The sequence below is a fragment of the Symsagittifera roscoffensis genome, chromosome 9 (assembly GCF_963678635.1).
Source record: "Symsagittifera roscoffensis chromosome 9, txSymRosc1.1, whole genome shotgun sequence".
Classification (NCBI taxonomy): domain Eukaryota; kingdom Metazoa; phylum Xenacoelomorpha; order Acoela; family Convolutidae; genus Symsagittifera; species Symsagittifera roscoffensis.
Window position 1 is genome coordinate 5,635,142 of NC_087070.1, and position 23,639 is coordinate 5,658,780.

Here is a 23,639-nt window from a genome sequence, read left to right on the forward strand (position 1 = left end):
TCGAAATTTTCCATTTCGTCTACCCAAAGTTTGAAATCGGGAAGTTTATCCGTGTCTAATGGAGTATCCCACTTAACACCTTGTGACCAAACAGATTGGAGAACTTTTCGAATCCGAATTGTCAATGGAGCCACTATTCCGAGTGGGTCAAATAAAGAAGCGGTATACTTCAGGAGTTTCCGTTGCGTAGCAATGCCAATACGTAGAATTTTTACAAACTTTTTGTTATCGATGAAGTAGCAGTCAGTGTTGGTATTCCAGTGAACACTGAGAACTCGTTGATGTTTAGGCGTTGGATCATTAGGGCTGACTAAAATATTTGGATCAATTGAATCCAGGAATGGTTTACTGTTTGAGTTCCACTTATTTAAGTTGAACCCACCTCGAGATAAAGATCCTCGTAGTTGTGTCATTTGTTGGAGGGCTTCTTCTACCGTTGACGAAGTGACATACAAATCATCCATGTAGATATTCCGTTGAATGATTTCAGAAGCCAGAGGAAAGTCGTTTTTACTGTCTGATGCACATCGTCGTACTGCGTAGCAAGCCACGCATGGTGAGTCTGTGGCACCGAAAATGTGTCGTGTATATTCGTGAGTTTCTAATTTACCATTTTCTTTCCAAAGGTATCTTAGAAAAGGTCTATCCTTTGGGCTGACTAGCACTTGCATAAACATAGCATCTATGTCAGCAGATATTGCTATTTTATTTTGTCGAAAGCGAATTATGAGACCTGTTAAGTTGCACAAAAGATCGGGCCCTTTGAGCAAACTCGAGTTGAGGGATTTACCCTGAAAAATGCTGGAAGCATTTGAGACTCGTCTAACTTTGTCTGATTTATTGACATTTGTCACTGGATGATGCGGCAAATACCAAGATTTGATTGCAGTGTCATGTTTTGCATCTATTTTGGTGACAAGGCCTTTTTCTAAGTCAGTGATGACTGTTGCGCGGTATTTCTCCCTTAAATCAGGTTTACTTTTAAGGCGAAATTCGAGGCTGTTGAGTTGCTTTTCAGCTAGCCAACGGTTATTTGGAAGATCAGTATCCTCTTTCCAAAGAAGGTCAATTTGATAGTGACCATCTACTAAAGTACAAGAGTTTTCGAGAATATCGATTGCTCTTTTATCCGATTTGGAGTGCGAGCGTTTTGAAGAAGCGATGCCTGTGTTTTCTATTTTCATCCAGTTGAGAACTTTCTGGTATAATTTTTCATCTAAGTTATTGTGTGAATGAACTTGTGTGAAGTTCACCGGAACAGATGGAACGGAACTATATTGCGTTTTGTTCCGACCTGAGCATGTCCATCCCAAAAGGGTTTCGATAGCCCAGGGAACATTCTTGGGGCCATAAACGGTATTTTTGATCTCATGATATTCTGGATTGTTGTTTCCGATGACTAGCGATATGCTATTGTCGTTTAAGTCCGGGTATTTAACATGCTTTAAATGTGGAAAATTGTTGCACATTGCGTTTAGTTGAAAAATATCAACTGGGGCCAAATTATTTTCATCTACCGTGAGTACGTCATCGAGCGTCATTGGAGTCGATGTGCTTTTGTATGGTCTAATTTGTACATCCACAGATGTAACTTGAACTGACTTGGTCTCATGATATCCAGATATGGGAAGTGAGTGCTTCTTGTTGACGTCCAAGCCTAGTTGAGTTGCCACTGAGTCCAGTAGTAGAGTTACGCAGCTACCACTATCTAAGAAAGCGTAGGTATAAAGTGTTTTATCACCATTTGATAATTCGATTGGTACAAAAGCTGATTGACCTGATCTCTGACAAGCTATTGCGCGATTCACTGCAGCTTTACTAGGGTTTTTTCCATAAGTATCAGAAGGATCGTGGAGTAGAGTGTGGTGTTTTTTACCACAATTATCGGTTCGACAGAGCGATTTCGAATTGCAGTCAGTAAACCTATGATTCCCTAGACAGTTAAAGCATAAGTGCATTTTTCGGGCATGCTCTTTTCGTTGCTTAGGGTCTAAGGCTTTGAAGTGCTCGCATTTGTAGAGAGGTCCACAGGTGTCTCCACTAGGACAAGCATTCGAGTTTACATTATTCTGAGCACGAGAGTTTTGTTGATCTCCCTGATGGTTAAAGCGCTGATTTTGATTTCCTACACCATTTGTAGTAAAACCATTGAAACGGGAACCACTAGGGTGTTTAGCGTTTCCAGAAGAATTGTTAAAATTGTTATTGTTTTGGTTTCGGAAACCTGTCGGAGGCATGTCGCGACACGCCTGTGCGTACCGTTGAAACCATTGTGCTAGATGTCTCAAGGAGGGTTGATCGTAGTCTTTGTCGATGACGAAGCGATTCCATTCTAATCTCACAGGGTCGGGAAGCTTTGCCAGAGCAGTGTTCAAGTTTGTTGTAGAACAAATATCGTGAACAAAACCAAGTTGCTCAAAAGTGTCGACTAAAGTTAGGAGAAAAGCAGAAAACTGCATGTATGATTCTGGTTGAGCCAGATTTGGAGGTTTGAAATTTGCAAGACGTTGCAAAAAAGAGTTGACAATTCTATTGGTATTGCCAAAGTTTTCACGAAGACGTTGTAGTGCTAGTTTGTATGTGTCGCCGTTTGCACCATAACCAGCTATCATTAGTTTAGCTGGGCCAGTTACCAATGATTGAAGATGGATCATCTTTTCAGTTGGAGACATATTAGAATTATGAATCGATGATACGAATACACCATACCAGTGCAACCAATAGTTGGGATTGCCATTGAAAATTGTAGGCTTCAGTTTTGGCACTGATCGACTGAATGTAGTAGAAGTGTCGCTTGGATTAGTTGCCAAAGCTCGATTGTTGTTGTTAGGAGGGTTTGCAGCACTAGCTTGTTGTGAGCTGTGGTTAGGAACATCACTAGCAAATGGATTTGAAAATGATTGGTCGCCTTGAAATGGCGCCGAAAGGTTGTCGTCAGAGGCAGCTGTTCTTGCATTGCCTTGAGTATTGTTGCTCATGGTTATAAGGTTGTTGTTTGGTATATCCATTATGTTTGCAGTCGGCATGGAGGTTGCGGTTTCCTGTGGGAAAATTGAAGTAGCATTTTCTTGAGCGCTGTTATTTGGAATTGTAGAAGTAGCAGGATTTGATACTTGTTTTTTCAAATATTTTTTCACTTTCATTGAAAATACTCGGATTTTCTGTTTCAACTGTACTGTCCAGTGAGAATGTTCTTCAAAATCGTGTTCAGAACCAGCCTGTAACATTTGATCGTTCAGGGTATCAAGTTTTTGTTGGAATTGAGACAATTCAGTGAACGTTTCATTGATGAGTTCAAGATCATCTTCTTCCTCGTAGATGTTGTTTTCGAGCATGTCGATCAAAGTATTGATCTCCATTTCGTGATGACGTCGAAGCGAAACCAGTTTTCGAACGCCAGTCTCTTGAACGTTTTGATTGGTATCTTGCGTTTGGGTACCATTTTGTTCCGAAGGATCGCTGTCATTGTTTTGCGTCGTTTTATTTCTACCGGATGGGGCCATACCTTGAACCAGGAGACGTAAACCAATACCTACCAACTTATACCAGTATATGAATTTACCTTTACCAACCTACCAACTTATACCGAATACCACCGATGCTCGTAAGAAGGAGCGAAATAATGGATAAAGTTTAACCAATTACCACTGTACCTTACCACTTGTACCTACCTCCGAGGGAAAATTGAGCGGTCGTTCAAAGTGTCCTCGGTATTAACAATTAACTGCGATTTTAAAGCTAGTCCAAGAACCTACCTGGTCCTACCAGCCTACCGACCCTACCTACCTACCAATTACCAGTATAAACGGCAAAAAAAAACCGGGTGCAAAGATTAGCACCAATGAGTGTTGACCTCCCAGAGGACAACTGAGGATGACGTATTTACCTACCTACCTGTCGCTATTTAGCAGACGACCGAATTGTGATTGCTGACCTCCCAGAGGACAACTAAAGTTGATGTACCTGTTTACCTACCTGTCCTAAAACCGTAGATTTATCCCTGTGCAATAAAATTTGCACTTATACCAGTTGACCTCCCAGAGGACAACTTGCCTTTATCGCTGTAGCGTAGCGAATGAGACGAACTAGAGTTGTTCGAAGCAGTTGATGAGCTAAACGAAGCTCGAATGTAGCCACGAACCCAGTGAGGCTCGAAGCAGCAGAGGAAATGGGCTCAGGTAAAGCTCGACAGGAAGCAGCCAAGAACCGAGAGGCTCAAAGCAGAAAATAAGGTGAGCTAAGACGAAGCTCGAATGTAGCCACGAACCCAGTGAGGCTCGAAGCAGCAGAGGAATGAGCTCAGGTAAAGCTCGACAGGAAGCAGCCAAGAACCGAGAGGCTCAAAGCAGAAAATAAGGTGAGCTAAGACGAAGCTCGAATGTAGCCACGAACCCAGTGAGGCTCGAAGCAGCAGAGGAAATGAGCTCAGGTAAAGCTCGACAGGAAGCAGCCAAGAACCGAGAGGCTCAAAGCAGAAAATAAGGTGAGCTAAGACGAAGCTGGAATGTAGCCACGAACCCAGTGAGGCTCGAAGCAGCAGAGGAAATGAGCTCAGGTAAAGCTCGACAGGAAGCAGCCAAGAACCGAGAGGCTCAAAGCAGAAAATAAGGTGAGCTAAGACGAAGCTCGAATGTAGCCACGAACCCAGTGAGGCTCGAAGCAGCAGAGGAAATGAGCTCAGGTAAAGCTCGACAGGAAGCAGCCAAGAACCGAGAGGCTCAAAGCAGAAAATAAGGTGAGCTAAGACGAAGCTCGAATGTAGCCACGAACCCAGTGAGGCTCGAAGCAAGCGGAATAAGTGAGCTCAGATAAAGCTCAAACAAATGTCATGTCGATGAACAATGACGAAAATTGAGAGTCCAAAAAGAACTCGAATCAGGTAACCAAGGAGTCGGGCAATAAGAAAGCAAAAGTGTCAGAAAACACTTGAAGGAAGGAAGCAATGAAGGAAGCAAAGGGCCAAGAAAGGCTCGGAAGGAATATACAAGGCGTCAGATAAGACTCGGAAGGAATGAATGAATGAGTAGGGAAAGACTCGGAAACGAACAACAAATGGGTCGAGAAAGACTCGGAAAGGAATGAAACATTGAGTCAGAAAAGACTCGGAAAGGAACGCAAAAGGCAGTAAAGACTCTGAACGGAATGAAAAATGAGTCGGGAAAACTGAAGTTTTTTCATAAATGAGTCACAAAAGACTCGGAATAGCAAAGCAACAAAAAACGAATTGAAAGGGGAAAATTGATGAAAATAACTTAATACATTATTCAAAGTAAATGAAGCTATGAACAATTGAAACGTTTAAAGGTTACATGGGTTAGAAATCAAGAGCAATAATTGATCTTTTTTTTTTTAAAATGTAAATCAAATAAACTGCGATTAACTGTAAATAAATGAAATAATATTGTAATGGGGGAGTATTATAACAAGATATAATAAACCGCAGACGTAAAAACTGGGGAGGAAAAACAGTAACTAACCATAAATTTTTGGTTGTGGGGGAATAAAAAACACAGTGTAACGAGCTAATCAAAACTTTTTCGGGGCGCCAATATAATAATTGGGTAAATTACCTGAGGAGAGTAGTACACCAATTGTTAGTAAGGGTAGTTTTAAGGGTTGAGTCAAAGGAGTTCCATGCAGTTGGGCATCAGTTGAGTAAGTACATGAAAAATAATACAATAGTAAATCAGGGATAAAACTAAGGTAAATATAATATCATAAATAGGGATATTATATTACATGGTACGGGGAATACTAAAAGGCGAACGTTAGAAAAAGGGGAACTGTTAATAAGGGGGTTATTCAGAAAAGTTGATATTAATCCCGAGTTTTCGTATAAATTGAAACATTGTTTTACCTGAAAGTTTGTCATTTCCTTGTAAATCATGCTGTTTTTGAAAAGTTGAGAAAAAACGAGTGAGTCAGCTTGGCTGTAATGTCAAAAGTCAAGTTGAGAGAAAGGTGACCTTAATTGTTTACAATTAACAATTATAATCCATTATAATCCATTATTTTCAGAAAAAGTATGGATGATAATGGATTGAAATATCTAAAATGTTTTTCCAAAATTCTGCTAAATTTAATACTCACAGCCGTTCAGTCGAATTCTAAACCTACTCACATTTAGTTAGATTGCATAACCATATCTCTCACACTTAAGTTATAGGTTTTTTCATTTTTAACAACCAAAGAATTACACCCATCCCCCAAACTTATCCGCAGACCTACGCCCATCCCCGCATATGCCACCCCACATGCCCTCACCCTCCATACCCCACCCCCAATTTCCTTTTTTCAACAGAATCCATTTAACTTTTCAATGCCCGTTTGAGACAGATTGTCTTTTATTTTTTAGCATTTTTTGTACCACAAGTGATATGAAACTCAGCTTTACCTACGTGTAAAAAGCTTAAAGACACAAATTGACCCGATTTTTTTTGTATATATCGAACAACTATATATCTAGAAAAATGGGTGAACTATAGTTTAACAAGGGTTTGTAAAAAGATGGCTGTTAATGCTCAATTGACTGTATTCTAGTTCGCATAAATGAGAGAGTGAACTAGAGGTCAACACATAACAGCTAGACAGCTTTTAGTTGATTGACAGGCAGGTACCAAACTCACACTTAATTAAAGTATGAGAAATAAGAATAGCAACTAAGATGATTGACAACTAGGATGATTGACAACTGAACATATTGTAGCCCCTGACATTTCCGTATGGATGAAAAATTTAAATACATAGTAATTTAAATTTAAATATAATAACTACACCTTCAACCTGCCGCCTCAACTATAATGCAACAAACACTTGAGTTTTAACAACTTGAGTTTTAGGCTTATGGCCATCCCTCTCCCTGGGTTAACGAGTTTTTGAATAAATGTAGAAATAAGATTCATTTCCCCTCTCCCCCTTGATGTTTTCCTGTTTGTTCCGCCCCCTGGATAGTTTCAATCATAACTCCTCCCATTTTGTCTACTGGCTTTCTCCTTCTAGTACTCCTTCTGGTTCCCGAGCTTTCACTTTGACTGCCTGATTCAACGTCTTCTTCTTGACTACTATTTACAAGACACTCCCGCGCCACTAACGCTGGACGTTCCTGGCTTTCCTTCGCTTGTTGTCTTTGGCCCCCTTTTCCTCGCTTAGCTCTTGTCACTCTGGATTTGGCTTTAGCTCCCGTTCCTCCTTCCATTACTGTCGTACTGCCGCTTGGGCCTTGTCCCGCCGCAATTGCTTCGCGTCTCGCTAGCATTTCTACCGGTAGTCTTGCCGGAATAATCAATGGCTGATCGTCTTCAGTATCCGAACTGTCGGACTCGAAGGTTGCTACTTGTACCGTCCGCGTAGTCTTAGCTCTTTTTGATTTCGGGCTCACGACTGCTCCTTTCTTTGCGCTCGCTAGCATATCCTTGAGCGTAGCCGGTTTCCGTTTCTTGGGAAGGTCAGGTTTCGGTTTTGATGCCACTGCACTTTTCCTAAGAACGGATCCGTTTTTAAGTTTCAAAGTATGTTCGGATTCAGAGATTACATTGGATTTTAGTAATTTATACCGATTTAGGGTCTTGCTGGTAGTACGCTGGTATAGGGTGCGTCCTCCTCCACTCCCCTGGATGTTAGGGCCAGTGTCTTCACTCCCTTGGATTTGTGGTCCAACTTCCGATCCCTCCCTTGGACATGCGTCCATTTGTTGGTCACTATCCAGCGTGATAGGGGCCCTTCGCAAAGTTGGGAGCGTTCTTCCAATTCAAGTTTTTCAAACTTGGTTTTTTCGTAAGGTTTCGTAAAACGGTATTGGCCTCCCTGCCGTGGTGAGCTTCAAAAGGTGTTAATTTAGCAGTTGCGTTTTTTGAGAATCGTAGAGCGCCTAGCGCTTTATCGACCATAGATTCTAGAGACTTATGTTCTTTTTCTGTCGCATATGTTAAGACAAAATTCTTCAAACTTCCTATTGTCCGTTCAACGGACCCCGTGCCTCGATGATCATTCACTGGGGAGTACATTAGCTCGATGCCTTCTTCGTTACAGAAGCTTTTAAATTTATTAGAAGTAAAACATGATCCCTGATCAACGTGGATCTTCCGAGGTACTCCATGATGCGATATGTACTTATTAAGGAATTTTAAGACCTTATCTGACGTATTAGTCGTAGTAACCATTGCTGACGGCCACCTTGAGAATCGGTCCGTAGCAACCAAAACGTATTTCTTACTTTCGTTCAAGTAATTTATCGGCCCCCAGAAATCCAACTGTTAACATTCATTGGGTTCCCTTGGTTCTGGGACCTTGCCCATGTCTCCCTTGGGTAATAAAGGTTTTAGATTCTTACCCGCTTCCGTGCATTGCTGACAGTACGTGGCCTTTGCTGCCAAACTGCGGTACATGTAAGGATACCAGACGTCACGCGCTGCTTCGAACATATTTCTTTTACCGTGATGGTAATAGTGTATCCGCGATTCAACTGGGACTTGCAAAGGTAAAGGGATGACCAACCGTCCATCCAACCACACACAATCGTCCCGTAACGACAGATCGTTAGCGTATTGAGCCCAGTACTTCCCAATCTTTAGGAGTTCTTCTTTCAAGTTTGTCTTCTTCTCCAATGCTTCTTTTACTCGTACTAAGTTCACATCCGCTGGTATGTTCGAGGCAACAAATTCTAAATTAAAAAGTTCTGGTAACGATTGAGACTTCTTGATAACCTTGCAATCACGGGGAATGATGGACATAATTTGCTGATTCGGATTAACAGTAGGAAAAAGCTCGCCTGGAAATTTCGAAGGTATGGAAAGTACTGTATTAATTTTGGAATCCCGTGTGTTTTTAGTAATTGCAACAATTTCAGGGTTAATGACAGTTATTTCATCGCTACTCAATAAGTTTTCATCTAATCTAAGCGGAGACTTGATCTGAGGTTGTAGTATATTCGGATTGTTAGTTTGGGAATCAATTGTATCGTTTTCAACATTTCCAATTTCAAATACTGGGAAAGAACAATTAGAGTCGCTATCCATTTTGTTTGAGTGTTTGGATGTTGGCAAATTTAACCGTCTTCCAAGGGAACAATATATAGAGCACACTGAATGTCCCTTGGATTTATTTGATTTACGCGTTATGCAAATTGATCGTTTCCTGTTGGTCATTGTCTTCACGCATGACTTTCCGCCCTCAACCGTCGCTGGTTGTATGCATGTTATTTGTTCTCGCTTGTGATTGGATGAAAACCGTCTAGACTGTTTAGAACCAGTTTCTCGAATATTCTGATAATTTTGTTTACCAAGGGGTTTTAATTCATTTGTAAAACCAAGGGATTTTCTGATCGAAGCGATTTTTGCCACGGTGAACAAATTATCATATTGACTTATCGGTTTAGGGGGTTCGCTAGGATGCCTCGACAAATAATCTGCCAATCCAATCTTGGCGCCCGGTTTGTGTTCTATTACAAAGTCAAAAGGAATCAGTCTGTCCAGCCAACGTGTCAGTCTTGAAAAAAGTGTTTTGTTTTTCTTGTTATTCCCGTTAAGTAATGAAATTAAAGCTTTATGATCGGTAATGACTGTAAATGATCTCCCTAGGATGTAATTTCTGAAATACTCGGCCCCCCCATACCACTGCCAGCATCTCAAGCTCGTTAGTGGAATATTTTTTCTCGGCTGCGTTTAAGAATCGTGATGCAAAAGATATAGGGCGCCACCCTTCGGTACCCAATTGCTCTAAAACCGCTCCAAGGCCATTGTGACTTGCATCGCAAACAACTCTAATATCCTTATGAATATCGAAGTGTTTTAATTCAACTATGTTCGCTACCCCCATTTTAATATTTTGGAAAGCATTTTCACATTCCGCGGTCCAGTTATATTCGTTCTTCTTGCTGAGGAGTGGCCTTAATGGAGCTGACATCTCCGCTATCGCCGGTAAATATTTATGCAAGCTGTGGATTGAGCCCATAAATGACTTTAATTGCGTGACTGTTTTAGGAGCTTTTAGTGCGTCTATCGGCGATGTTTTTCGTTTAAGAGGCGTAACCCCCGTTTCGGTTATACGATGGCCAAGCCACTCGCATTCGCGTTTCGCAAACTCGCATTTTGGTAACTTCAAGGATATGTTTTCGTGGTTTAGTTTCCGGAGGATCTTTTTAACCAAGGAGATATGTTCTACTTCCGTTCCCTTGGTTGTAACCAAAATATCATCAATAAACGCGTTCGCTTGTGGGAATTCGTTTAAAATTGAGTCCATTACTCGCTGGAACTCTGCCGGCATTGACGTTAGCCCGTAAAACCCTGTTCGGAAGCGGTAAGTTCCTGTCGACCGTCCGCCCACCAAAGAAAAATTACAGTGCACGCTTGTTTCTTCACTAAGCGGTAGTTGCCCATACGCGTACGTTAGGTCCATCGTAGTAAAGTACACTTCCCCTTGTTTTTTCTCGGATATAAGTTGTCCTATTGTATCTACAAGTTCTTCTATATTTGGCATCTGGTATTTGTTTTTATGCACTTGTTTATTAAGCTCTCGTGATTCCAATGCTAATTTAACGGACCCGTCTTTTTTCACGGTGATGACGATCGGAGAAACAAAGTATCGATCCGAACACTCTTTTAATTTTTCTATATGTCCCTGCGTTAATAGCTTATCGATTTCTTTGTCCACTTTTTCTTGGAGCGTTACCGGCACTCTCCGTCCCTTCTGCTGCACCGGTACAAGATTTTTGAAAAATTCTGCTTGAATTTTGTAGTTCCTAATTTTTCCAACTCTAGTAAAAAGTTTTGGGAATAGCTTACTGAAGTATGATTGCCATTGATCCATCTGCTCATCCTCCGGTTCATCAGGCCCCTCCTTGCATGAATTTTCCTCCGCCCCCTGGATGTTCATGACTTCCCCCCTTGGATCTGCTTGCATCAACTGGAGTCCAAGTTTCCCCATCAAATCACGTCCCACGATGGATGGTCTGGTCCCCCCAATGACTCGGACTTCTGCTGTCGTCTTCCAGCCGTTTGATGCTAACTCGAGTTCCATTCTGCCCAACATCTTGATCCGATTGTTACTGTAGTCTCGAAATTCGTCATCGTCAATGTTATCCTGCTTCAAGTTGATTCCCGCTCTTCCCACTGTTCTTCTCAAATCTTCTAGTGTTAGAATGGAAATCGGCGATCCACTGTCGATCCAAATGTTCATCGGGTGCCCATTAATGAATATTTTGAGTTTAGGCCCGGCAACTTTCAACACCGTTTCTTTCTTCCGTCGAATTGCCATAACCATGTAATCGTCTGAACTTTCTGATGACCAGCTGTGGTGTTCTCGTTTAACGAAACCTACTGAATTTGCCGCAGCTTGGGGCTCCACGTCATCCGAGGGGGTATCTTCTTCGTCGAAGAGTTCATCCCCTTGGATCAGTCCAACTGGTTGTCCCCCCCCCCCCTGGATTGTCGTTTTCCACGGCAAGTCCTCTCAAAGTGCCCAATCTTTTTGCAGAAGTTGCATGTGACGGCTCTTGCTGGGCATCGTTGTCGGTGTTCTGGGGTGAAGTTCGGTTGATCGCAGTTGTAACATCTGCGCTCTTGCATTCGATCGGTTGTTCGACCTCCTCCACGATTTGGGTATTGACCCCGTCCCCTTGGCATTCCTCGTCCCCTGGATCCGCGAATATTACTGACTGGTTCCGTTTTGATCTGTAGGGAACCCCCTGGCGATGGATGCGCCATTCCCGTGGAACCGGATACAGCGCCCTTGTAGCTCCTTGCGTATTTGTCTCCTCTTTCATATGACATTGCGATGCGCAATGCTTCTTCCGGGGTTTTAGTTTCCCGACACAGCTCGTTCTGTGCGTCCCTGTTCCTCATGTTGAAATTAAATATGTCTCTCACCATTTTCCGCTCCTGGGTGCCCAAATTGCCTCTTGCCGCCATTCCGCTAAGTTCTGCATAGAACGATTCTAGACTCTCACCCTCCTTTTGTTTCCTCGACAACATTTGGTACATCTCGTACGTTTCGTTCCGCTCTTTCTGAAAAAGAGTTACACAGGTATCCAAAAAACGTGGGTATCGTATTGTTTCCATATCTAAGTGTGGATGTTGATTATGCAAGGCTCTCTGTCCCTCATGTCCCAGGCATAAATACAGATTCGATATCAGTGTACGTTCACCTTCTGCCCGTGGTTTTCCACCAATGTCACCCAGGTCTGCGATCTGTGCTTCAGTTAATGTCGATGGAAAGTAGTAGTCTGACGAGACTAGTCCATGTTTCGCCACCATTGCCCAATGAAATCGTTGTTTCCAGTGTTCCCATAAAAGTTGCGGTTCCGCCTGAGTTGGAGGCCAGAAAGCCACAATTCCAAGGGGGTTTTTCCCCCCACCATCCTGCTGACTGCGCCATAACAAGGGTTTGTAAAAAGATGGCTGTTAAATACTCAATTGACTGTATTCTAGTTCGCATAAATAAGAGAGTGAACTAGAGGTCAACACATAACAGCTAGACAGCTTTTAGTTGATTGACAGGCAGGTACCAAACTCACACTTAATTAAAGTATGAGAAATAAGAATAGCAACTAAGATGATTGACAACTAGGATGATTGACAACTGAACATATTGTAGCCCCTGACAAGTTGCGCATATACTACACTAATTTGCTTTCCTTACTTTTGCTAATTTTAGATGCTAGTGATTTAAGTTTCTTATGAAAATTGGACTGAATCAGTTTCCCTAGCTTAAGCCTGGATATACAAAAAAGTACGTGGCCAGTTAGACGGACTGGTTAACTTTCCTACCTTGACAAACAGACCGCGCGGCGGCGGAGCTCCTTGTCCTTTTGCTGCCCAAAAACCGTTATTTTTTTATTAATTAAAGCAGATACAAAACGCTGTTAATTAAATGATTTTTACAGCAAACATTTTTTGTAGTTTCACTCTTCGGTTCCATTTAGGGAAGAACAAAAATGGAATAATGAAATCTGTGGTTTCGGCTGCAGATGCATATTGGTCGTGGCTAAATAGTTGAGAGAGGTTTCTTTTGATTTTTTCCTCACTCGCTCCTTTTTAAAACTAAAAAGTCTCTCTTTTAAACATAAAAATTTAGGGGAAAGTTGATGAGTAGAGATACTGAGGAAGCTAAGCTCTTATTGTTCTCTTATTATTTATAATTCATAATTTAGCATAAACACATCAACCTTTTTTTGGTTTTTCAGATATTTGTCACGCCAGTTATAATTTATTTACTTTACTTCTAAACAATGATTTAATCAAATTAAAACATTTTTATAACTATTTTTTTTAACCTTAAATATATTTTTTGTAAAGTGGTGGTGGCGTTGAACAGGTACAAGAAGCAGAATCAGAAGTTGAATCAGAGTGTGCGTGCCAGACGGGAGGTTAGAGAGCAGCGAATGTTCCGCATGTTGAGGACACTAGCCATAGTCTTCCTAGTATGCTACACGCCCTTCATGAGTGGTTAGTAGTTTTGCATCTCTCAAACTATATCCCCCTCTTGCAGGGGGGGGGATTCGTTACTGGACATCAAATTCTGTTATGCTTAGTAGGGCTGGGAGCGGTTAGTTTTTCACTTTAACCGATAATTGATAACCGATATGTAACCGAAGATTAAAACATGAATCAATGAATCATTTTCAGGCAAAAGAGACATCCGTTTTTCGTGGAAAATCGATCCGAGTCGCGAAAAAAGTCTTTCGGCTGTCGCACTTGTAGCTGGTATAGCAAGATATCGGCGACCTAGCTTTCCGAGTCGTGGAAATTTGTTTTGGTGAGTCATTGGTTAATGACATCGGTTAAACATTTGCTTAACCGGTTAACCGGTTAACAACTTTTGACCGGTTAACCGGTTGACCGCTCCCAGCCCTAATGCTTAGCCGTTGATTTATTTCTTTATAGGGGGATATTAGTTATTAGGTACCTGAGGGGGATATAGTTAAAGAGATCTGTATTTTTACTAGGGGAAGTTTCAATAATAAATTTTTTTGTTTTTTTTTTCTAATTATTTTTTTAAAATATGTTCGAACTTCAAAAAATGATTTATTTCTTTTAGTGGTGCGGTTTTGAAGTATAATTTTCTCTTAATGGAAATATCGGTAGTCTAGGCTAACCATGATTCGTTCTGTATAAATTTACAAATTTTATTTTCGATTGATTTCAAAGCTCGCTATACTAATTCAATTAACAAATGGTGGGCAAATTTTGATCTCTGATAATAGTCGTGCAAATAACCTCCAAAAAAGCTTGATTAATAATTTCCAATTTGGCATTTTATAAATATTTTCTAGCGGAGTATAAGATTACTGATGAATCTCGAAATTTTTCCCTGGGTTAGTTTTAGGGAAAAAGTCTACAATAAAGTCTATAGTCTATAGAAGAGTAATTCAATGAAAGAATCGTATGCAGATTAAACGTATAACGCGGAACTGGGAAAGTTGAATAATCTCAATTAAAAAATAATTTATTCTCGACTTCTTGTTTCGAGCTCTGTGCTGTTTTTCAGTAGTTTTGTGGCTTTACTACTGTTATGATAAGTTCAAGAAAGGCTTCTAGGGATTCAAGTTTTAAATCAACTTCAAACTGCTTCAACCCTGATGCATTTTCAGGAAAATGCAACAAAGTTGTTTCAGGGACAAAAAATGGGCATGAATTTTTAAAATTTTCAGACTAAATTTAGTGAATTTTGGTGACAATGACAACTCGATTTTGATAACTCGTTTCGATTCCTTTTCAACGTTGTTAAGATTTACTTACATCTCCAACTGCCATTTTATACCCTGTTTATATGATTTTCCAGAAAAAAATACCATTGAATTGAATTGTCGAATTAAATTACTTTTTTCAACGGTTTTTGTTGAAAATTGTTATTTTTCTTTTAATTAAAAAAAAAATTTTTCCCTTTTTTTTTGAAGTTTTTTACTATAACATGGTAGAAATAACAAATTATGCATCTTGCACAATAACCGGGAGTTTTTCATAACATTGTTTTTCAAAAAAGTTGTTGGTCGGAATGATTTGTTTTGAAAGCACGCGAACGGACAGTTTTTTCAATCCGGCAAATTCACCAAGTGAAAAGGAACTATTTTTTGTCTAACTTATTATTGAAAGCTCACAGGAAATTTATAGGCAGTCAAGTGTGCTGCCATTTTAACCCTTCATAGTCATGCTTCGGATGTTTTTTTTTGAAAAAAAATCTGCTCAGCCTTGAAGACCAATATGAGGATAACATCCCGCATATAATAAAAGTGGAAAGAAATCAATTATAAAGGATTTTAGTGTGTGAAAAATTAAAAAATATAATGGATTTTCCTGTTGCCCTCAAGCAACAAAATGAATTAAAAACTTTGAATATAATTCATTGTTCCATCAAAATTAAAATTAATTATAATCTATTTAAAGTCAAATAAAATGAATTTTTGGACGTTAATTTGATTTTGCGTCGTGTAATTTTAATAAAATTTCAAAATTAATCAAATAAGGAATGCAGAGGTTTTGCTAAACGAGTGACGGGCCTTCTCGATTTCTAGATATACGCCCCAATTTGTAGGTTTAGAAAAATAATTTTTGAAATTTTTTGGAAGATTTTGACAAAAAAAAATGATTTTTCGGCGCGCAATCCCTGTCATTTTTAGTGTGTTTACGCATGCTTACATTAATCTTTACATACATACAAAATTATTTCTCTCCATAAACGTGCTTTTTAAAAAACGGCATAGATAATTACATACATTATATATACAGGCTTACTTTTATTCAATCGCTGTCTGCTTCTAACTTTTACCTCTCCCACTTCTAATTTTTCAGAATTTCAGATTAAGAATAAAGAAAAAAAAATTTTTTCGAAACTTTTTTAAATTTATTTTTCAACTGTTACTAAGTTCATAGCGTTCTGAACCTTATGTGCTAGTTTTTCAGCAACCGGCCATTTTCGCCACTCTTGTAAAAAGAAAAGTTTTTTGCTATACAATGATATTTTTGATTACATCGGTAATAACTCTGGTCACACTTAATTTAGTTCACGATGAATTCATTTTTTTTCACACAAGTGTAACCAAGCGTTTTCATGTGATATACCATGTCCATCAAGTTTTTGATCATGTCTATTTAATTTTGTGTAAAAAAGCCCTCAAAGTTGCAGGAGTTTTGATATCATGATTATAGTCAGTAATAGTTCATTGAATGTGTCAATGAAAGTTAAAACGAAAAAATTTTTTCTTTCACAACTGTTTAATTATAAAAAACTGTTTGAAATGGCAGGAAATAAGGAATGTAATGATATCATCAGTTAAGTCAAGGTGTGTTTGATTATGGGTGAAGGGATTTGACACTTCAAAGTGGCGGTGAACAACAGATCAATCACAAGAGAGAATATGCCCACCCAATTTGAACTATTATTTTTTAAAACTAATTTAGGATTTTGAAGCGGTCATCTATTAAGGTCAACTAATTTCTTAAAGTTGACAATTCTGATATATTTTTTCTAAGTATTTTTCAAAAAGTAGCGCTTCATTGTTTATTGGTCCCGATGGTTTTTTGAAAATAGTAATATTTAAAAAGAAAAATCCGCGATGTCGAATCGGTGGTAAGCCAACAAGCCAAAGGAGTTCATAAGATTCCCGCACCGGAGTTTCATGGATAATAAATGATTATATTGGAAAAATGTTGTATAAAATGTTGGCATTATAATCCAGTATTGTTTCAATTTTAGACCATTAAATCAAATATATTGTCATTGTAATGGATTATTTCAGTAAAAACACAAGTCTATTGAACTACATTATACTGAATTATATTCTCTAACTTTTTTGCAAAAGCATTTGCAACAACAAATTTTGAACCACTTCTGCATTATCACAGCCTACTTTTTTTTCTCCATGTTAAAGCCCCCCCCCATGTTCACCGCCTCAACGTGGTAGGGACTTGTAAGCGGTAGTGGTTGTAAACGGGGGGGGGGGGGGGGCGTTTGTCATAAATTTTTCCAGCCACGAAAAATTGTAATGACTTCTAGTTTCAGAATGGACTCTAATTTTCTGTATTCCGAGCGGAATAAAAAAATTGATCAATTTTCCTCTCACTGGGACAAATTTAAACAACAGTTTTTTTTCATCAAAGAGTTTCTACTTGATTTATGTTTATTTTTTAAAGATCAAATGTTCAAAAATTTTCCATCGTTTTCCTGTTTTCTTGAGTTTTTTCTATATTTTCAAAAATTTGTTGGTTATGCTTAGCTGTTTTTTTTGTTCAAAGCTGTTTTTCAACAATTCATACAAACTTCTAAGTAATCAGCCCCCCTTTTATTAACTAAGGGGAGAATTTTTATTAACTAACTGATTTAGGTGGAGGGGTACACCTTTACTTCAGGGATTCGACCCCGTCACCAACCAAAATGTCCCCCTTTTGGTGTTATTTTATGACATCCAATTTTGGCGACCAGCACGGAAACTTTTCTGAAGGTGCCTTTGGCTGCAACATATAATAAATTTGAAGGAAAACGCGCGCTGAAAAATGACATTTTTGACCTGCTTTCTCAAAAATTTTCTTGCAGTTCAGAAAATGTTGTCAAAACAGGGTCCTTATAAATACTTGAGAGAGATCGGAAAATCAGTTTGGTCAACCTAAAAAAATATATTTATTTTATAGAAATTTGAATTTTTTTTGAAAATGCCCCTCCCCTCGAGAAAATCCTAGATCCGCACCTGTTCTTATTTTATTTTTATAGTTGATAACAAAATTCGAGTCATGGCAACATTCTGTGCAATCGGATGTTTTTATTGTGAATAAAATTTTGAATTTTGATTTCAGTCCAAATTCTTTTCTACTTCGGTGAGCACATCATTCCAGACAGGAGCTACTGGCAGATCATGGTCTACGCAGCGTCGGCTTCTTTCGCCATTCGGCTAACTAAGAACGCGGTCGGGTTCTACGTCTATCTCACAACGAACGATTTGTTCAGACAGGAAGCAATCAAAATAGTGACGCGTGCAATCGGCCGACGAGCAGCTTCTGTCCGAAGAGACTCTTAGGCGAAAAAAAAACAACTAATTCTGAATTAGGATTATAGTTTTCGTTTTCTGAAACAATGCATACTTTTGATACAAGCGTAGTTAAAGCGCAAAAAGTTTTAATGCTTTATAACTGATTTCGAAATTTTTGTTGCAGTTCTTATATATAATAATGATCTTATTGAGCGAAAAAGTTATTTTTTGTATAGTTCAATTCGAATCACAAAGTATCAAATACAAGATCACTAAATTTCAGTTTAATGAAGTTCCATGGTTGAGACAAGTCAGAAACAAACTACCTATATTTTCAACCAAGAAAAGGTTGCGATCCTAAATTTAAACACTAAGTTTGATTGTCAAATTTCTTTAATTTGTTTTAACAGTGGGATCGCAACCTTGAAAAACGGTTACAAAATAGATTAAATTATGGCATATGTATAAGATTAAATGTGCGTAAATACATAACTTTCATTTCGTACAAAGATGAATGAGTACAATTCAACACATCTCCACAGGCCTCTAAGCCTTTCTGCAGGAATTTTCCATTAATTACGACACACAACATTACGTAATGATTACGTAGCACTAATCGGTAATGAGTTATATTCTTTTAAATTGGTTGATTTAGTTTTAATCAAAACTGTGCACAATTTTTTTACTGAGACAGAAGTATTGTAGTATCTTGCGAGAACCTATTTCCAGGAACTGCAAGGGTTCCAGAAGTTCTGGGATCTTCAGAAATGATGCAGTTGTTTAAATTCTGCGACACTCCCAAACCCACTGTTTGCCCAGTACTTATCGACTTCGGAGGAGTCTTTGTTCTCGACTCCTGACGCGGATCCCAACAGGCTTCTCGATTCCTCGAATGGACGCTCAGTAGTGCCTCCGAGGAATGAGGTTGCCGAGGTGCTGCTGCTTCCTGAGGATGAGAGTCCACTCGAGTGTCGGTTTTTGTCTTGCGAAGACGATGAAAAGTTGACTTCAATTTGGAGAGAACCAAAGTCGAAACTAAAATAATATTCAGAGTAATTACTGATTTTTTTCTTCGGATGATTTCAAAACGTTTTTGAATACAGTCAATTCAAGTAATCTAAGTTTTCCGAAATTTTCCAAAAATCAGCGCAAATCAGAAAAGAAATTTTTTAAATCTTCGAAAAGTATGTCAAATGTTTTTTAGCCTAACAGATATTTTCTAAGTGCTTGTCTAAATAACCGGCGTTGAATAATAAATTGAACAATTTACCTGGTGTTGTCTTCAGTGTTGAAAAAGGTGGAAGGCATAACGAGCGAAGAGGAAAAAGAATAATAAAAAATTAAAATCTGTGTTACGTGCCACTGTCACGGAGGTTTTTAAAAAGAGTATCTGACTTCTGAAATTTGAAACAAAAATAAAACCAAAAAACCTATAAACCTTACAAGAAAAAAATCAAAAAATCACGGAGCAAAATTGATTCAAATTTAACGTTGTTTCAAAAAAAGTTGATGTTTTATTTTCGGTCTTTAATTTGATGCTGTTAATATAGTAATGAAATTTTGTATTTTACAAAAGCCGAGGAGTGTTATAGGTTAATCTTTGGTCAACGATAGATTAATTACACCTTTCGATCATCAATTTGAAGTCAACTTTGGGCTGATAATCAATTTTGTTTGATGATAAGAAAAGCCTTCACGAAAGGCCAAATTTTCTGAACTGCTTTTAACCGAACTAACTCAAAGCCGAAAAAAGCCTTCTATCGATTGGCTTCTAGTGACTGGCTTTTAGTTTTACAAAAAAAAACAAAAAAAATCCAGTTTTTGTTTCAAAAAACAAGGGAGAGTTTTCTTCTAATGCTTAATCGCTCCTTTGAAAATTAAAAAAATTAGGATTCTGTTCGAAAATGAGACTCTTAAATACGAATGCAATTAGGTTTTTATATGTCGTGTAATCTCGGAATAGTTGTCTAAGTGATGAAAGCATTATGGTATCTTCGGTTACGTAGCAAAAATTATACATGCCATAAAGTAGACATTCCTTAAAGTAGACACATCGTAAGCCAATCAGAACAGAGAAAAGAAACTACTTCGTACGTTTGCTTTCTAATCTCAATTGTGATTGGCTTGCGACTTGTCTACTCTTTGACACTCGATTGTGATTGGCTTACAACTTCTCTACTTTATGACATGTCTACTTTTTGACCGCACTGCGGCATCTTCTCGCCTTTGAAAGATGGCAAATTGATCACATATTAAACTATCATTACGTAACCAGGTCAGAAAACCCCGTGACAAACGAACCCGACGGTGATTGGACCTTCAGGACATTGCAAGTTGCAATTAATGTAACTCATTATTAGCGGCCTCGATGGCTCCGAGTACATGTAAGCTAATTCAGTTCACAAAATACCTCTTAATGAGTTAACTATGAGTTCACAAATTATTGACAAAATTTACAAAGCAATCGAAGAAATTGGGTGTCACAATTTGTTAAATTTGATGGGTTGTTTAAATAAGAATTTAAAAAATGAATAACTATTTAGAACTGACCATCTGAAAATTGTATTCGGTCTCGATGTTCATGCCCTATGAAAACTCGTACGTAAAGATGTTGTGTGAGAGGGTGGTTTTCGCAAGAGGGGATGGGGGAGGGGTTTCTTGGTTGACGAAATTGATTTTCCGAGCACCTCCAAAACCGTATAAGGACCCGGACCAAGTTAAGACCCTCAAGTTAAAAACCAAAAGTTTGTTAGTAACAAACTCTTGCGCAGAATCGCTCCGCTGGGCTCTAATTCGACACTCGTGGTGAGCCTGAATCCATCTCTGTTTCCAAGCTATTCGGGATTATTCTTTTTGGTGTTTTCACCTTATAAGGAAAATAAGACTTTAATTTTTTCTTTGTTTTAGAAAACTTTTTAAAAGTTTCAATTCAACCACGTTAATTTTCAGGGCTCTCCCAAAAACTTTTGAAAAATGACCGGGGTTTTTTTTATTTCTATAAAAATTTTCAAAACAATCTCCCCCCTAAAAACGAATCAGCTTTGGTGCCAAATATTTTTGCGATGAAATCCTTGTCAAGACCAAAAAAATTAAAAGCTGTTTATCTAAGAACAAATGGTTAACACATGAACTTTTCACGGCGAACTACTGTAAATAAGCCGGTTACAAGGCATTCGCTAGTATCACACTCAGCCATCAAGTGTGCAGAAAACAGGAGCCTCGTAACTTCAACGTCCCGTCCGAGGTAGGATACTTCAAGCGCGTCAACATATCGCTCTCTTTCGTCGACGCAAATTAAAATACTTTATTTTGCTAAACTGAAAAAAAAATCAGTTCTGAAAGCCGGCATTGACGATTTTTGTAGTGTGTTTTAGCCTTACTTCAAGTGTGTGAGCAAAAAAGGACACTGCTGAGCACTATAAAAACGCAAGACGCAAAAAAGTTTTCCATTGGATTCTGGTGCAATAACGGCCGATTTAATCTGGACAAACAAACTCCTTCTCTCGAGAAATGACCCAAACAATTGAAAAAACAACCGCTGAATCGTGGGCAGAGCATGATGAGTTATATCCTTTTGGGTATACTCATAGAGTAATTTCAGATAAGGTACACCGTCTGCTCGTCACGCTATCTTATTTTCGGCTGGATAGACTCGTGCAACTTCTTTGTCTAACACCGATCTTCATCTTACTCTTATATCTCCTAGTCTCAATAGATCTTGTGTACACCGGTTTTTGCGGGTTAGTTCCAGAATGAGAACAACTGTATTCTAAGCTTAGTTCAAATTGTTCTGGTGTTGATACTACTTGAAACTACTTAATTCAAATTGTTCTGGTGTTGTGGGTAGTTAGTTTGATTGAGTATGATTGGTTAGTATTCAATATTTTATAGAGATAAAATATCAGGATAATAACCAATAATAAAGACTAGTTTAGATCTGGTTCCACCCATCCGGGGTTTAGCGAGTCTTAGTTCTTCAGTGTTCTATTGTAGTGGAGGATGGATGATGGTCTCTTTCTTTTAGAAGTTGCGAGCATGTTCTTTTTTCTGATTTGGAAGAAGAGTTGTTATCACGATCGTTTTGGAGATCGTACCATGATTTCTGATCGGTTGTGATGAGTGATGATTTGATTGATAGGAACATTACTATTCTCATTCTCGTACGGAAATGGCATGTAGTTCGACTTGGGATGAAGTGCCTGGTGACTTGGATCTGTACGTATACTTGAACACTGAGGTGGCCATTGTTCGGTTGCAATGGGTTTCCTTTGCTGCGATGCCAAGTCGTACTTTAATTCCGTTGAGTGTAGTGACTGTAGGCAGCATGTCAGGTGTGTCTTGCCATTCCGTAGTTAGAGTAAGATTGGGTTGTCAAGTTCCTTACTGCTCGTCTTTGGGCTGTATGTTATCTATATACTGCATTGTATTATTTACATATATAAGTCTTTGTTAATTTTGTTTTTTCTTATGATCGTGTATTAATTTTTATCGCAAAGCGTTCTTGTTTAGTTCGATTATTTTTAAGAGCTGCTTACCCATGAGTAACTCTCGTCAAAAATAGAGGGTATTGTCACAAAGCGTGGATGTAGCACGGTGGGTTAGAGCGGCTATAGAGCAAGCTCAGGACATCCTCTCTGGTGGGTTAAGCCATGAGTGGGAGTATAAATTCATGCTCTGTTTTTGGAGGGTCCTGTTTGGTTTCAATCTTTCATGCCTTTTTTATTACTGGTTTCTTCCTTTTTTGTCCTGGTTGAGTCTTTTTCTCAAAAATCAAATTGTTTGTTTTGGGTTTGTCTTCCGACTTTTTGGTGTTTTGTTCTTTTGTGTTCAGACTTGAAAATAGTCTTCAAAAGAATAATTTATCCAGCTCTAAGCTGGTGTTAATCCAGTTTGGGTACCGTGGGTTTTATTTTCTCAGTCATGCTGTTAGGTTGTGGTTTGTGGTGTTTAGTAAGCTAGCGTTGGTTAGTTTGGATTATTATATAATTCCTTTCCAACCGGGTCAAAGGAAAGTTTGAAACGTGTTAAAACTGGTTAGAGTTGTTATCAGTGAAAGTTAAAACTTAAATTCATTATTTCAAACAAATTTTTGTGGGCGAGCAGTGCGATTGTGGATAGAATTGTGGGCGAGTGAAAATTTTAAACTATGAAGAAACGTCTTTGAAAAGGTTAGTACTGTTTTAATTTTATAGGCAACTTTTTTTAATTTACTACTTTGAAATTATTAATTTTTTTGCTTAATTTAGTGGGTTGAAAATATCAACTGATTTTCATTGTAAGAATATTTACTGCATATGGGAAAAGAATTTATATATAATTTTACTGCTGTTTTGGGGGTAAATTTTATTGCTCAATTTGTTGAAATTGTTTAATATAAACTTATGATTCTAGAAAAAAGTTTTCTGTTTTATATTTCGATTTTATTTTTTGTAGATGATTGATGATTGTGCTTGTGAAGACTATTAAAAAAGAGAAAACATTTATAAAGAATGATTAGTTTTTGTTCGAATTTAGCAATCAAATGATGTTAGTAATTTAGCTATCAAACGGATGATATATTTAGTTTGAAGAATTGGCCGAAGCAATTTGAGTGCTTTAATGATGTTGTGCTCATCAGTGCTAGGTGAGAGTTCATAAGGTGTATTTTGAATGATATTATAAAGTTTGTAATTATATCTGGTGTTAT

General features: G+C 38.4%; 1 long non-coding RNA gene across 1 annotated transcript; it reads right to left on the bottom strand.

Moving 5' to 3' along the window:
- Window positions 1–18,387: 18,387 nt before the first annotated feature.
- LOC134854382 (uncharacterized) lies at window positions 18,388–19,610 on the bottom strand. Its single transcript, XR_010164405.1, has 2 exons — window positions 19,224–19,610; window positions 18,388–18,988 (listed from the first exon to the last, which is right to left on the bottom strand). It is a non-coding gene; the product is annotated as an uncharacterized LOC134854382 (long non-coding RNA).
- Between the last annotated feature and the right edge of the window lie 4,029 nt (window positions 19,611–23,639).